We start from the raw sequence: 16810 nt of genomic DNA, 5'->3' as shown, positions 1-16810 counted from the left end.
TCCATGCAGGGAGCCTGACGTGGGACTTGATCCTGGGACTCCAGGATCATGCCCTGGGCTGAAGGCGGTGCTAAACCGCTGAGCCACCCAGGCTGCCCTTCCTCCCCACTTTGAAGAAAACCCAAACTCACTGAACTGATGAATCTGAGCGTGGTGTTCCACATCACAGGGGGCTGTGCCCCTCCCAACAGCACACCCCTAGGGCATTTACACGAGGCTTTAGGTCACTTCTGTCCAGACACCAGTTTCCAAGAAAGGAGGCAAAGGCAGTCAGGGTAGGTCCCACAAGGAGATGATGTGATAAGAATCTGGAAGGAAAGAGGGAAGTTTAGAGGAAGGGCTAGTGAAAACATCTGTCCTTAAGAGGTTCCAGTAGCTTGTGGAGTAAAAAGACTTTGGGGATAGTTGTGTGATGCTGAGACAATCATTTAAACTCTCTGATTCTGTTTCCTACTTTGTAAAATTGTCCCAGCTCCTGGGTCCTCTAATCTTCCTGTTGGCACCTTAATGTCAAACTGCTGTTGCTGAAGCCCCCCCACAACTTTAAGAGTTTTAAGACATAAGGGACACATGGAGGTCCAAGTGCTAAGGAGCTCTAGACCCTATCCTTCCTTCCTCAGTCCTCCCTGACTAATGGGGTCTGTGTCCCTGCCCAGTATGTGTATGTGGGGGGGGGGGGCTGGGGGGGACTCCTGGCTCCACCTCTAGCCATATGACCCTAAGCAAGTCATTCAACTTCCCTGAATTTCCATCTCTTCTTCTATGTGATGAGTCTACTTGCCACCTGGACCCAGTTGCACTCTCCAGTCTGGACTGGGTGTCAGATGGGATAATGAAGAACAGGAAAACACTGTGATTAAAAACAGAGGTTGTTTTTGTTTTGGTCTTTTTGAGACAGACAGACTTGGTTCAAAACCTAGATCTGTCACATAACAAGCTGTATGACCCAGGGCAATTTCCTTAACAAACCCCTCAAGCCTACTGCTCCTCATCTCCAGAGTGGGGATAATAATGCCTGTCTTAGATGAAATGTTGCAAAATAAGCATCGGTACAGTACTAACTGTTCAGTTGGGCAACAACTCCACTATTACTGCTCATACCGGTGCCTTTGTGAAGGACTGCACAGGTGTTAATGCTTATTGGTCTGGATTGCACACCAGGTGCAGCCACTTCATGGGAAGGCTCAGAATCCAAAATCACCTCTCACTCCAGCCCGGGCTGCTTCTACGCAGAGCCCGGGATGGCATGGGATCTGTGCCCTTCAGCCGAGGTGAGAAGCTGGCATGTAAGGCTATACTCATCTCTCCCAGCATCTCAGCTCCTCGTCCCTCACTGGATGCGGGTCTGGCATTTGAGACCCCCGACCCAACCTTAATCCAGCACCAAGGCTGCCCACCACATCTCCTACACCAATCTGGGCCCATGCCAGACGCCAGTGTCTGCATCCACAGAAGGGGAAAAGGGTTCTCTTTTTTCCAGCATTTCCTTTCCCCCCTCAGGAAAAGATGGGTAGGTGACAGGGCTGGCACACGGTGGGGGAGGTAGGCTGAGCCAAGGGAACATACCCAGCTTGCATGCGGAGCACCAGGCCAGCTTCCCTCCTGATTACGTGACCTTTGTCTCTCCCAAGCCAGACTCACACACACAACACTATATACACACAGGGAGAAACGTAGGGCACTCAATTTCAAATGTATGACCACACACCATACAGACCCAGACAGATGATATACCCGTAAATACATAATCACATGTGTACACAGATATGCACATGCACCCCCAAGACAAAGGCACACAGAAGCAGTCACACTGACAGTCACTGGCGTTTGCAGACTCATATATGTGTACACACTCACACACACTCATACACACACCCCTCTCCTTGGCCTCTGCCCAGCCCAGAGAGGCGGGAAGAGCCCATCCCTTCAGGGGGCAGGGAAGTGGGAAGTATCTTACCTGGATCTTGGGTTCCCTTGGCTGAGGCATGCACACCAGCTCTGAGCAGCCGCTCGTGTGAGCTTGAATACACACACACTCATACCCGCTCCAGCCCTCAGTACCACTCTCCTGGCCCCCATCCCTGCAGGCCGGACAAAAGAGCTCCTCAGTGAGGTTTGTGGTGAGGAGATGAGAAGGCTGGCAGGGAGCAGCTGCTGTCACCATGGCTACCGAGCTGACCCACTTCTCCTCCACCCAGCCTGGCCCACCCAGCCTAGGCAAGGGAGGACAAGCAGCTTTGGGCAGGGTGGGGGGCCCTCTCCCATCACACACAGTAAAGAGGTGGCCCTCTGAGGGTGTAGTAAGGGATGGATTGAGGGCCAATTTTGTTCCTGCATAGAAAGGCAAGAGCCAGACATTCTTTGAGGGGATCAAAGTACTAAGAAGATGGCCCCTGCTAAACCTAGCCCCTGGCCTCCCTCAGCATCTGCCTCAGGGACCTACGTGGGTCATGCACTTGCCCTGAACACATTCTCAGACACAGTCCTCATGGCAGAGCAGAGGGTGGGGTGGCCAAGCCCAAATCTGTGTCCCCAAGGACTCAGGACACCGAAGGGAAAGAGAGACCCAGAGCCATTGAACCCTGTGTCCTGCTCAGATCAAGGCTGCTGAGGGCAGGGCTTGTCCTCCCCACTTGCACTAGGGGCTGCTGGAGGCATGGTCATGCCTTCATTCCTCAGACAGGGCTGCCATGTATCTTCTCTCAGCCAGGAGACTCCTGAGGACATGGCTGAGTGTCTTCCCTCCGAACTGGGGATATAGAGGAACCATACAGCCTTCAGACAGCTCAGTTTTGTGAGATTGCTCACAAAGAAGAAAGAACCACTCCTGCATGACAGCTACCCATAGCTCCTCATTTCCTCCAGGATAAAGTAAAACCCCCTCACACCAAGGCCCATAAGCCGAGTGACTCAGCTCATCCCATGCCCCTGCCCTTCTGTATTCCAGCTGCACTTGCCTTTTTCTCATTCCTCAAAAGTACCCTTTGTCTCTTGTCTGCCTGGAATGCTCTTCTCCAGCCCATCCCCACCCTCATGTACTGAAGCCCCGTATTTATCTGTTGTGCCACCTTTGCCTGGCTAATCCCTACTTGTTGCTCGGTCCCAATTGGAATGTCACTTTCTAGGAGAGTCTTCCCAGACAAAGTGAGTCCCCTGGTCATGCTCTCCCAGAGTCTGTTCTGTCCCTGCCTGGTATGTGAATTGTGTCCCCCGTGCCAAAAGATATGTTGAGGTAGTAACCCCAGTACCTCAGAATATGACCTTGTTTGGAATAGGGTCATTGCAGATGTGATTAGTTAAGTTGAGGTCATGCTGGAGTTGGGTGGTCCCTAACCTAATATGACTGGTGTCCTTATAAGAATACAGTTACACAGAGAGAATGCCATGTGATGATGTAGGCAGAGTTTGGAGTGAGCAGCAACAAATTAAAGAATGCCAAGGATTGCCAGCTGTCACCAGAAGTGAAGAGAGAGCCATGGAACAGCATTTCCCTCAGAAGGAATCAATCCTGCCAACACCTTGATCTTGGACTTTTAGCTTCCAGAACTATGAGAGAATACATTTCTGTGTTTTAGGGAACCCAATTCGTGGTACTTTGTTAGAGCTCCCCTAGGAAGCTCATATACTGCTATTCCTAATTTGTTCAGTGCCTGTCTCCCACACCCCAGCCCCTGGCTGTGAGCTGCCAAAAAATAGACACCATGTCTTCTTCACCCTGAACCGCCAGTGCCTGGCATATGTCTGGCCCACAGTAGGGCTTTGTAAAACTGTTGAATGAATGAATGATGATCTCAAACAAATATTAAATTAACAGTATTTATAGTTGGATAGTAGAATGGTGAGTCATTTTTATTTTCTTCATGTGACATATTGTGTTTTTCTAAGTTTCCACTTCAGAAACTATATTGATGTTATCATAAAGAAAAACTAAAATACATACATTAAAACATACATTAACATACATTAAAATGACAACCATTTCCACCAATACATGTTTTGTGAAGAGGAAGAAGTTCTGCTATATGCTTGATAACTACTTTTTCATTGATTAATTGATTCCTTCTTGTGTCGCTAGAGTGCTTTCTGGAGTCAGATTTATAGAGCCTGAGCTCCCGGGCCCTTGGGAGGAGTAGATTCCAGGTGAGAGGGATCTAAGCAACGTATGCATGCTTCTCAGCCATCTACCCCTTCCCGTAGCTTGTAGGATCTGGCCAGATGTGGTACCTGTCACCTGATGGGAGCTGCTAGACTTGGCGCTTGAGAACATCACCAGCTCTGGTTGAAGACCATTCCCAAACAAGCAAAATCCTACCCTTAATGAATGTAGCCTCAAACTTGAATATTTACACAAATCACTTGGGGATCTTGTTGAAATGCAGATTTTAGGGATCCCTGGGTGGCTCAGCAGTTTCCTGTGCCTGCCTTTGGCCTAGGGCATGATCCTGGAGTTCTGGGATCGAGTCCCACATCAGGCTCCTTGCATAGAGCCTGCTTCTGCCTGTTTCTCTGCCTCTCCCTCTCTGTATCTCTCATGAATAAATAAATAAAATCCTAAAAAAGATAAACTGTTAAAAAAAAAAAAGAAATGCAGATTTCAGTCCCATGGGTCCCAGGTGGAACCTGAGACTGCAATTTTAACAAGGTCTCAGGCAATACCCCACTGTTGCTGGTCTATTCTGGTTGTTCTGTAAGAGTGAATGCTTCAGGATAGGGAGACCAGAAAAGGCACATTGGGAAGTGCATTGCAGAGTAGCTCACCTCAAAAGATAGGTGGCATTTAGAGAGGTAGAGGTGGCAGGGAAGAGATGGGAACTGCCTGGGAAGGTCCAGGGAGAAAGTACTTTGTTCACAGGATAGTGAATAGAGCAGTGCACTTGGAAAAGGAGGCAGATACAGTTGTGGAAGGGAGGGCTAGAAAGGTAGGCTAGGAACAGCCAGGGAAGGGCTCTGAATGCAGGGTTAAGAAGCTTGGCTTTAATCCTGTAGGGAGTGAAATCTGACATGACTTAGATGTAATGTTTTACAGAGATCAATCTGACACTGAGTGCAGAATCAGAAGAAAGCCTGACAGAAGGAAGAACAGTCAAAGGCAGATAAGAAGGCTGCATTGCTTCAGCTAATGGAGATGGGAAGAGGGAAGGGGTGGCCAGGAATCACGAGAAGGCTTGGGGGGTTGCTTGGAGTTAGCGACGGGACAAAGTTGGGGAGAGGAAAAAACAGAATCTAAAGTGATTTACATGAAGGGTGGAGACTAAGAAGCACCATCAGCAAAGCTTGAGGTCCCAGAGGAAAGCACTGGCTTAAGGGGAAGATAAGTCCCATCTTAGATGTGATGAGTCTGACATAATACTGCAACTCCCAAATAGAGGCATTGGGCAGGTAAGCAGATTCAGTAGAGCTCAGGAGAGCACTGTGACTAGGCAGATTTGGATGCATACCCTGAAGGGAAAAGTGGGGTATGGAGAGGAAAGAGAATGCCCAGAGGGGAGTACAGAGTGAGCAAAGGGTGAGCGGTAATACTCACAGCTAGGGGTAAGAGGAAAATAGAATCCATTGAAGCAGGGAGAATCAGCATAGAAGGCAGAGAAGACACCATGAGTATACAGATGGCCCTACCTGGAGGCCCTACCATACTGTGACATCAAAACCAAGCAAAGGCCTGCCCAGCCAAGGATGCAGGAGGGCAAGTGAAGCCCGGGCTCAAAAAAAAGAGCGCTGCTTGAATGGAAAGCAGGATTTGAATTGGTGGAGAAGAGGACTGGATTCCCTGGAGTAGGTCTGGACTTTAGCAGGATCGGGGGGGGGGGGGGGGGGGGGGGGGGGGGAGGGCTGAGGCTCCAAAGCACTTATTCCAGTTCAGCCCAAATACGGAAAGGATGATCCCCTAGCTTGCAAACACACATACATGACATGTGCACACCTCAGAACCTACTGAGCTCCCAGGGCAGAGCAGAGAAGGTGGGAGTACAGGTCTTCGGAGCAAAACCTTATTGCCGCGAAGCGCATAATTTATCACCCAACTAGGGCTCTTTTGAGAGTGAGCGGAGACGCTAACCAACCATCACACCGGGACCACAGGTGCACATTACGGCTGTCCCAGGCAAACCCAGCCCTATCGTTACTCTAGCCCTGGGGGATACTGGGTCCCCAAAATGCCCGTTTGTTCCCTGTTCCTTCCTAGGAGGGGTGGCGGGATTGAGTCGCAGGCCCTAGGAACAGGCAAGCTCATGCTCCGAGGCAGGGGCCCGGCGGAGGATGTTGGTGGATGGGGAGCTCCGGCTCCACACACCCCCCGGCAGCACCACGGACAGCGACCGGCCAGCTCGCTCCCCGCCCCCCGCCCCTGTTGCGCCAGGGCCGCCGGGGCCCTGATCAATATTTCACGGGGGGAAGGGGCTCGGGTTACCAGCCGGAAGGCGCCACCCGCCCTGGGGACCCTCCCCGGGAGCCCAGCACACGCCGCCCCCCCTCCCCCGCTCCGACAGCACCCACCCCGGGTGCGCTCCCATGCCCCGCCCGCTCCAGCCCCGGACCCCTCCCGGGGCACAGGGACCCGCAGCCGCACCGCACAGCCAGATGCGCTGTCCAAAGCCGGCGACTACACAGGCCAACAGGCGCACACCACACCCAGCAGCCAGCCGCCCAGACACCCAGCACACACGATATGCCTCGCAGACACACACCGCATGGAGAGGAGTTCACCGCAGACCCACCTGCACGCACAGACACCCTGCCACACTTGCACAAACCCACATGCTGCACAAAAACTCCCGCAGGGAAGCTCAGGTATATGCCACGAAATACATTTTCTACAGACACACACATCACACGCTGTGTGTGCACACACACATACTGAGTGCCTCAGACATATCGCCCAGAGCTACTTCATCACACATAAACTTTCTCTCTCTCTCTCTCTCTCTCACACACACACACTGTACACCTTCACAGAGACCCTCAGGCATTCACCATGGATACAGAAGCACATGCCTCACACTACCCAGGCCCCCCACCCTCCTGGAGCCCAGGGCTGCCCTCCCACTGTGGACATGGGACTGGGGAAGAGACAGGCAGGACTTCTATCCCTCCTGACTGGCCCTGGTCTTGAGTCCTCTGGATAAATTCTGTGTGTATTGAGGCCTTTGAGGGTTGCTGCCCAATCCCCAGGGGCAGACAGCAGCACAAAGGGGTGGGAAGGGAGAAGCCGGGGAGAGGGGACCTTTGAGATCTCAAAGCCTCCCGGGCTTTGCTGTCCCGGGGCTCCAAGCTCTGGGGCATGAGGCTCCAGGGATGGCCCTGCCCACACCTGCAGCTCCCACAGCCTCTGTACGCCCTGGGACTCCCACCCTCAGGGGGCCCTGAGGTTTGTATTGTGCGTGGGGACCAGGAGAACTGTAGAGTTTGCAGCTCCTGCTCTTCTCAGGAGTGCCCAAGAGCTGTCTCAGAGATAAGGGCACATGCTAACCCCATCCTGGAGCCTCTCTCTCCAGCAGGGTTGGGTAGAGTGGCACAAATTCTCCTGCCTGCAGAATAACCATGGTAAGATTTTCTGAAAGAAATCTAAGATGGGCACGAGGTGAGGAGAGGAAGCAGGCTGGCAGAGCAGGAAGAGATTCCCAGATTTTCCAGGCAGGTGGAAGGGCACTTCAATATTATCTAGGCCAACAGGCCATGTCCCGATGTCCCCATATCTCTTCCCCATTGTGCATTATCCACATAACACTGTGTGCCCCCTCAACGATTTCTGCCAAATCTCCTTTCTCTGCACTACTCCTTATTTATAGTCTTGAAATTGACACTTTTAACTTACATACATTTACTGTAAATAGAAACTTTGTGTTACTACTACAAATGCAAAGGCTATTACTGCTTTTTTTTTTTTTAAAAATTAAGATTTTATTTGAGAGAGAGAGAAAGAGAAAGAAAGTGCGAGCAGGGGAAGAGGGAGGGGGAGAAGCAGACTCCCCACTGAGTGGGGAGCCCAATGCTGGGCTCCACCCCAGGACCCCGGGATCATGACCTGAGCCAAAGGCTGATGCTTAACCGACTGAGCCACCCAGGTGCCCCTATTATTGCTTTTAGCAAATAGAAAATGATGGTAAAATAAATACGGTAAAAGCCAACTGTAATATTAAATTTTAGCTACATGGAGTTGCCAGTAAGACCTCTTCATTATAAAGGGAAGGGCAGCAGTGTTGGTAAGTTGTTAAAGACACACTGGCACTTTCTCCCTGGGACAACTTGGACTTGACAGAGTTGAAAGGGAACGAACTTTCTTACCACATGAGCCAATTCTACATAGTGACAGGTCCACGAGCTGCTGAAAGTCACCTCAGGTCTTGCTGAAGGTGCTACTCCCCACAGTGAGAAGCTCGAGGCTTGCCCGCCTCCTGTAGGAGCTTGGGCACAGTGGCTAGCTGGAGCCTCGATGCCAAGGTCCATTCTGGTAATAACAATCCTTAGATATTGCTCAATTTTTTCCTATTTATAAATTGGCCTTACAGCCACCCTCTAGTATGAGCTACACAGTAGGAATTATCATCCCCATTTCTGAATGAGAAAACAGAGGCTCTGAAAGATTAAGAGATTTGTTCAGAGTCACATAGCTACATAGGATAGGTCCTCAACTCCCACCCAGATGCCTTTTCTATGCTACCTGCCTCCATCTGTTCCCATCACTGGGGGAGCTCTTGTCCTAGGCTGGCCCCTTGCTAGGCAGTGGGGAGTAGAGGTAAAATGATAAACTTGCATCTGCCTATGAGGCCCTCACAACCCCCAAAGGCAAACAGGCAAGTAAGAGCTTTTACTCTAGAGTTATATTGTTGCGTGTTCCTAATCTAATAATGGCATCACTCTGAACCTCAGTTTCTTTGTCTGTAAATGGGGATAATAATAGTACCTGTTATATGGGGCATAAGGATTCGATGGAATAATGCATGCGCATAGAGTCTGGCACAGAGTAAAGACTGAAAACCACTTATTACTAGGGAAGTACAAAGAATAGAATTAATTCGGGTAAAAAATGGCTGCTGGGGTGGGTAGGCATGGCATGGTCCTTCACTGAGGAGAGGATATGAGCTCCATCTTAGAGAATGAATAGGATTTGGAGAAGGAGAACTATCCTGTCTACTCAAGCCCTCCTCTTCCTTCTCTGCCCACTCCAAAGAGAAGTGAGAAAACTGAGGGTGTCACCTTCCAATCTCTCTGCTCTGGCCTTTGAATGACGACAGACAAGCTCTTCAGAGCCTGCCCTGGGCGTTGCTGCCTCAGGAAAGCCTCCCATTTTAAGTCACAATGCCTGGGCAGTCTTCTCCACCTGCCATCCATGGAAGGTTGGGGGCCAGGTGCACCCTGGCCCTCCAAGGATCCTAGCAGATGTCTTTTAACGGACTTGCTCAGACAACAAAGACCCTCCCTACCACCACCCTTCTCCAAGGGGGTCAAGATCGAGGTGAGCCCGTCTGACTTTGAGAGCCTTCCCAGCAGGTTCAGTTGATTGGACCTGACCCACTCAGAGCCAATCAGATCCTGTCATACAAGTTCCGACCTGGATCTGTCAGACCCCTCTGAATGCGGTGGTGAGTTAGGACACAAGGCAGCAACTATTAGGTGGTCCAGGATCTGGTAAAGCAGAGAAAACCTAGTCTGCGGAGAAAGAAAAGTAAAGGCGGCCAGCAAGGTGGTGCAGAAAGCAGCTGCTTCAATTTCTCCCCACCTACAGGTCCTGCCTCCCAAAAGCTAACAATCTTTCTGCCCCTCTGTTCTCAGGAATCCCTTGTGACCTGGTATTAAACCTTTCTTTATTACTAAGTGGGTTTCTATATACAAGCAAAGACCTAATTAAGACAGAGGAGAAGCTGGGAGCTAGAAGCACAAAGATGAACAATCCTGGGGCAGGGCTGGAATCAGTGGGCCCGCACTGGATGACCTCAGCTCAACTGGAAATAAGGTAGAGATGTAGACTCTGTACAGATGTGGCCAAAGGAGGGTGGGTTAACACCACCCAGGAAGGGCCAGGAGGGTCCTTGGGGGCTTTGCAACAAAGCTGGTAGCTGAGCCAGCTCTGCAGAGTGAAGGACATTCTCCAGGGGGACAAAGCAGGGGCGGGGAGGCATTACAGGTAGAGGGAACAGCAAGTGCAGAGCCACAGGGGCACAAAACAGCCTGACGTGTTAGAGGAACTGCCAGAAGTTCAAAGTGTGTGTTGGGGGTGTGGAGCAGAGAAGACGAAGCTGGAGAGGCAGTTGGGTGCGGATCACAGGATCACAAAGGGCTTTGAATTCCATGCTAAGAAGTTGAGGCCTTTCTTGTCAGCAATAGGGAGCTATTGAAGTATTTTAAGTAGCAGGGGGTGACAGGGTCAGTTCTGTGTTTTAGAAAGATGGCCCTGGGGCCACAGGAAGAAAGGACTGGAGAAGGCAGGCCTGAAGGCAGGGAGGCCAGTTAGGACGCTGCAACAATGATTCATCTGTTCCTTTCATCCACCGAACAGCTCGTGGTGTACCTACTGTGTGCTGGGGCTAGGCGAAACAGGACTCCTGACCCCACGGAGTTCACAGGCTAGCGAGAAAGAGAAAGAAGGAAGAAGCAATTCAAGTGTGATGAGTGTCATGAAGAAGTACCAGGTCCTACGGAGGAGGGCGGTGTTTCGTTTCTGGTTTTTAGGCTTCAGTGTGGAAATGATGTTTGAGCTGGTATCTCTCTGAAAGCTCAGTAGGAGTTAACAAGACACCAGGAGGAGTGCATTCCAGGATGAAGGAACATGTGTGAAAGTCCTGCCACTGAGAGAGGGAGAATGGTAGCAGATGAGAGAAAAAGGTGGGCAAGGACCAGATCACACAGGGCCTCGTGGACTGCGTCAGAGTCTGGCGTTTGTTCCAAGAAGCTTGGAAGGGTCTTACACGGGGAGATGATACAATCAAACGTTTATCTTTAGAAGATCACTCTGGCCGCAGCATGAAAAATGAAATAAAGTGGGGCAAGAAGAGAAACACAAGGAGCCCACAACTTCACTCTAGGCTTCTGGACTCTAGGCTGTTGCTGTGGTCCAGGTGGGAGCCGAGGGTGGTCTGGAAAGGGGCGATGGGCAGGGAGAGAGATACAGGAGAGCTAACACGACTCGCTGAGGACGCCTGTGGGATGTGGGGGTGAGGGAGAGGGAGGTGTCCAGGAGAACTTCCAGCTTTCCAGCTTGAGCAAGTGGGTGGATTGTGGCAGCAGAGATGAGCTGGAGATGCTGGAGGCAGAGCAGGTGCCGGCAGGCGGAGCTGGGGACCTGGGGACCTGGGTTTGGACCCCAGGCTGATTGTGAGACAGCTAAATGTGGCCCAGGAAGCAGTTACACCTGCAGGGCCTGAGCCTAGAAGAGACCACTCAAGTCCAGAGAGTGGTGAGATTACCTGGCTGAGGAGGAGGAGGAGGAGGAAGAGCAGTGGGCAGTGAAATGAGAAGGAGAGGTGGGGGGAGTCCTGGTGGCAGCAGGGCCTGGGGACAGAGTGATTAGAAGCACTGAGTTTGGCAAATCAGAACCATGAGATCCAAAGGTTAATTCTTTCAGCCCCAGGAGGCACCAGGCTTTGGCTCCACCTTTCCTGGCCAAGCCTCTGGCCTCAGCACAGACACTTTCCAGCTGAGACAGCCCTCCCTCCCCCACAGCACCTCTTTCTCCTCTGAGCACACAGCTCAGGGGGCCCCTCCTCCTCAGGAAGACTTCCTTGGTCCCAGCATGCACTGTGCTGTCCAACAACCTGGGTTTGAATCCCAGTTCCACTACTTGATAGCTGTGTGACTTGGGCCAAGAAATTTAACCTCACCTCCCTAATCTATATAACGGAAATAATAATAGTATCTACTTCATAGGGTTGTTTGAGGGTGAGTATGTAAAGTACTTAGCAGAGAACCTAGCACACAGTAAGCACTAAATAAATGTTACTATTATTAACATCCCACCCACCTTGGGACAGTTAGTCATGCCCTCCACCTTGTACCTCCTCCACTGGGGAACTATTTGCAGGTCTGTGTCTCTCCCTGCCTCTTCCTACCCCTACCCAATTTGTGGGGCTACATAACATGCAGGTCCCAGTGCTAAATGAAAATGTGGGACCCCTTGTGCAAAATTAGGCATTTCAAGATGGTGACAGCAGGACCCCGAACATGGGGTCCTAACCCAGGGCTCTGTGCAGCCACAGACTCCTGAAACCAGCCTTGTCCCCGCCCCCACCCAGCTCTGGGCCTGGCCTGGAGTAGGTGTCATCCCCAAGCAACAGATAAAAATGCCAACTGACATGGAGATAGGGTTTTATAATTTCCATCTGGAATTTCATTTTATCTTTCCCATAGAAATAACATCAACTCAGTCTTATAGTTGACAACACTGAGGGTTAGAGATGGGGTGTGCCTTGCCAGACATCAAACCACCTCATGAACTGCAGAGCTGGGATGTGAACAGAGGCCAGCCTGGTGCCAAAGCCTTGCCTCTTGCCCTCTGGCTCCTGGAGGAGGTAGGGAGAACCTGGCCCCAAGGGGTGAACTTTGTCAACAAGGCCCAGAGAGAGGGAACTGGAGGGACTGGGACCGGCCCCCTCCCTCCTGGGGTGAGCCACATAAACAACCAGCTCCCTGGACACCAGGGCCAGCTACAAGCTACCCAAGGAAGGGGGTGTGAGAGGGCAAAAGGTTACTCGGAGAAGGTTTTGCCTGAAGGCCACAGACCCCAGCCCACACTCCCTGGAAATGAAACCCTGACTTCTCAGCTTCAAGGTCTTTAGGGGCTGCCATTGGCCTCAGATAGCTCCTAAGCCTTGAGGATCCTACTGACCAGGAAGGTCTGGCCTCTGGCACCTGTGCACCCTCTCTCCTCTCTCCTCCACAGCTGCCCTCTCCCACCATACCAGGCCCCTCCCACCATCATCCAGGCCTGAGCACACATGGCTCCCTCCCCTAATCCCTGCTTCTTTACCCTCCTCAACGCTTTGTTGCCCTAGGCTCCCTGAATCCTTCCTTTCAACACACCAACACAGGTGCCCTGGGCCATCCTGGGCTAGGATGCAGGCTCCATGGAGGCAGGGTTGCTTGCTCACGGAGCTCGGTATGTCAGGTGTCTGAATGCATCCCCCTGCAACAGAGGCAGGAGGGTCCTGCACCCCTTCTCCCCTTCTCTCCACTCCCCTTTCATCTTGAGCTCCAAATGGGAGAAGCCCAAACTTGCAATGGGAAGAGAATCACCATATAGTATGCACCCTCCACCTGCCAAGCCCTGGGCTGGGTGCTGTACATCTGGTCACTGCATCTAATCCCCAAGCACCTTCCAGATGGGGGTGGGGCAGTAGGAGTATAAATCATTCCTATGTTCCAGAGGAGTCTGAGATCTTGCCTGAAGTGGCAACAGAGCCTGGTGGTGGAGAATTCAGGATTTGAACCCAGGTCTGGCTGAGACCCAGATACCTGGTGTCCTCTCTGTTCGCAGCCAGCTCACTTCCAACCAGGGAGCAACTGTTTCTCACCCAGGCCTTCAGTTCACACACATCCAAAGCAGCTCAGCTTCTCTGTCAGGTCAGCAAAACCCTAGTGCAGAAGGCAGCTCCACTGTCAGTGAGAGCCAGTGTGAAGTCACCCCTCCCCTGGGTCAACAAAATGACTGCGTAGTAGAAATGCCCCCCGCCCCTCATCAAACACTAATGGGGGAGACACTCCCCATGTCAGCAAAATGCTGGTACAAGAGGTATACCCTGGACCCCAAGTCAGCAAAAAACCAACGCGAGAGATACTTCCCCATCACTCTCCACCTGGGGCCCAAGACATGGGCTAGGGGTGCGCAGAGTCCTCCAAGGTAGAGCTCCTGGGGTGGGCTAGGGGGAAGCAGTGGGGCTAGGGCTGCTGCTGCCTGGGGGAGGAGGCTGCAGCCCGGGAGCGGGCAGACGGGGGTGAGAGTTCTCACATGGCACTAATGAAATCAACCACCAGCCTGCCCCCCCTTCCCCAGGGACCCTCCAGGCTCCAGCTGATGCAATGCCCAGGCCAGATAATTGTTTTCTTCCCTCCTTAAAGGGCCAGCTGCTGTTGCAGCTACAGACATCACCCAGACCCCCTCCCCCCCCGAGACCCCACAGAGCTTAGCACCTGGTTTAGGGATAGGGGGAGCCCAGAAAGTAGTGGCTTGGCCCCAGGCTCTGCAGAGGAAAATCCAATTAAGGTCTGGGACCAGAAATGTCTGTGAGCAAGGAGGGAGACATGAGAGTTAAGACAGACAGCGCCTGGCCCACAACCACATGCCCCGAGGGAAAGGAACCTGGTCCCTGGCTGGGTCCTCCGCACCTGGCTTCTGGCTTGCCTGTCCTGTCAAGTCCTTGACGCAGGGGTTGCTAGTGAGTTCAGCAGTTCTCTTCTGAGCTTCCCTGAGTGCCAGGCACTGTGCGAAGCAGCTCAGATCCACCATTTCATTCACTCCTCCCAGCAGAGCTGGAAGGTGGGTCTGTCTTACCAAAGGAGGTTCCTAGAGGGGAAGTGATTCCCTCAATAGGACCCAGCCAGAAAGTGGCAGAGCCTGGGTTTGAAGTCAAGTTTGCCTTCAGACCCTGCAGAGGGTTGAGTAGGTGTCAAACCCTAGGGCTCGAGGTCCCTAAGCCAGGCAGCCTGGCACTGAGGGCAGGAAGGGGGTCTCTGGGCCCTGAACAGGTTCAGAAGGGCATAGTGCTTGGCTTAAGCACTGATTTCATGAACCCCTTCCCCAATTCCCCCCCAACCAGAGAATGTCCCAGTAGGCTGACCACATGTCCCCAGGGACAGTTGGCAGCTGCCTGATTACGGACTAATTGGTGGCTGGCAGCAACTGTGGGGGCTGGCTGGTTAACCCCCTGGTGACCAGGCCTAGCCCAGAAAGGCCCTCTTCCCTGACATTTCAGGCCCCAAACCCAAGGACCCTAGACTTAAAAAGGCATCATAGGCAGAAGACAGGACCAAAGGAGCATCAGCCTTCCTCTTCATACCCAGACAACACCCTTGGGTCTAGGGATAGACACTGACATTCACTCAGGCTCCCCAGTCCCAAAGGGGCAGTGCCGGTCAGCACCCCTTGTTCTCTGGCCTTGGGTATGGCATTGCTTACTCCATTCAAGACCACAGGAGCTATGGGGCCCTCCCTGGGTTTCCAGGCCCAGGATACTGGGAACAAACCCACTCTTCTGGCCTGGGGTACCTAGAGAAGGTGATGTGGCCATGGGTCCAGACAGCCTGGAGGCCAGCCAGTGAAGTTGCCTGAATGAAAGGGTCTCCAGGTTGTCCACCAAGAGTCCTGCCATGCCTCCCTCAAACCTGGGCTCCCCACCATGGATTGACCAATTGTCTTTCCCAGCTTCTCCAAAGCCCCTCTTCCTATCCTAGGGCTGGAGTGAGTACCTCCCCTTTTCTTTCATGGGCTTGGGGGGCGGGAATGGGGGTCCGCTGGGCACCACAATGGTATTTCATTGGGAGGAAAGAGTGGCTGCTTCTCAACCAGGGCACAGGCAGGAGGGAGAAAGCAGGCTGCCTTCCAGCTCCCTTTCCAGGAGAGATTTTAAGCACTTTCCAAAAATGCCATGCGAGGCAATGCTGTTGAAGACCAGGGCCCCAGGTGCTCTGAGAATCAGCAAAGAACTCAAGACTCTGGGGTCCCTTACCCCATTTTCCAGGCTTCCTCAAACACCCCGCGTTCCCCTCTCCTACCTTGGCCCCCACCCCAGAGCCATCACACACACTCAGCTCATCCTCCGAGCCCCCGCCTCCCCCCAGACCCCGCACGCTCACATCCCTACGTGGCGCCTCACGGCCGGAACCCCCTCCCCCGGCCGGTGGTGCCCCGGACCTCCGCAGCCCCCTCCCCACGTCCACTCCCAGGCGAGCAAGGCCTACCGACTTACCCGGAGGTGGGGCCAGGGGCCAGACAGGGAGGGGTCTCCGCCGGGCGAGGCGGCTCCGCAAGGCGGGGCAGGTGCTGCCCCGGGGACCCCGCCCCGCGGACCCGGCGGTGGGCGCGGCCCGGTCCCAGGCGGGCGGCGGACTCCGAGGGCGTGGGGGCGCGGGGCGGGGAGGGGCGGCGAAAGAGGCTCACGGGGGCATCGCCCGCCACCGGGCCGGGCAGCTGCGCTCCGCCCGCCTGCGCTGCCGGCTCCGCAGCCGCCACGGTTCCCAGCCGCCGCCGGGTGCAAAGCCCAAGCCCCGGCCGGCGGGAGGCGAAGAGGGAGGCGGGGCCTGGCGGGGGCGGGGCCTCGGCCCGGCGGGTGGGGCCAGGGGCGGGGCCTCGGGCGGTGGGCGGGGACTCGGGCGGTGGGCGGGACCCAGGGGAAAGGATCCAGCCTGGGTTTGCCCGGTTGCAGGCGACCCCTTAAGCTAACGAGACCTGAGACCGGACCCGAGACCGACCTCGAAGGGTTGGGGTCTAGAGGACGCCTCAAGGCTCTCCACGTCCCTAGGACACTCCCGCCTCATGTCTGTCCCCCCCTCCACCACCATTTCTATCTGTACTTTTTCATCCTTACTCCTCTTCGGGGCACCTCGCAGGGCATCACTGGCACCACGGCACCCCTACTCCATCCTGGACCGGATCCAGGAAAGTCAGATGGTGGGGGATGGGGGAAATGGCTTACATACTCAAATTCAATGTACAGGTGGAACAATTGAAGCCGAGACAAGGAGACATGACTTGCCCAAGTTCCTGCTGGGAAGAAAAAGACTTTGTGAGACCCTGAAACGTGGAGAGCCTGAAGCTGGGTCCCACAACTGGCCAGAGGTGAGGCCAGGGCTCAATTTTATTCACCTATTGATTAAACTTTTGTTA

At 53.4% G+C, this 16810-nt stretch overlaps 1 protein-coding gene across 4 annotated transcripts in view; it reads right to left on the bottom strand.

Moving 5' to 3' along the window:
• The window catches only part of RIMS3 (regulating synaptic membrane exocytosis 3), a 41340-nt gene extending 25142 nt beyond the window's left edge, over positions 1-16198 (bottom strand). The window contains exons 1-2 of one of the 4 annotated variants that reach the window (XM_025983737.2): positions 15894-16198; positions 132-308 (exon numbers count right to left, since the gene is read on the bottom strand). The gene's annotated coding sequence lies outside the window, so the exon portion shown is untranslated. Of the gene's footprint in view, positions 1-131; positions 309-1957; positions 2081-14313; positions 14467-15893 lie in introns of those variants that run through there. The other 3 variants (XM_025983738.2, XM_025983739.2, XM_072723703.1) reach the window with 3 other exon arrangements.
• Between the last annotated feature and the right edge of the window lie 612 nt (positions 16199-16810).

This window comes from Vulpes vulpes, chromosome 10, assembly GCF_048418805.1.
Source record: "Vulpes vulpes isolate BD-2025 chromosome 10, VulVul3, whole genome shotgun sequence".
NCBI classification, from domain to species: Eukaryota; Metazoa; Chordata; class Mammalia; order Carnivora; family Canidae; genus Vulpes; species Vulpes vulpes.
The sequence above is the reverse complement of the archived record's forward strand: the minus strand, read 5'-3'. Positions and strand labels throughout refer to the sequence as shown.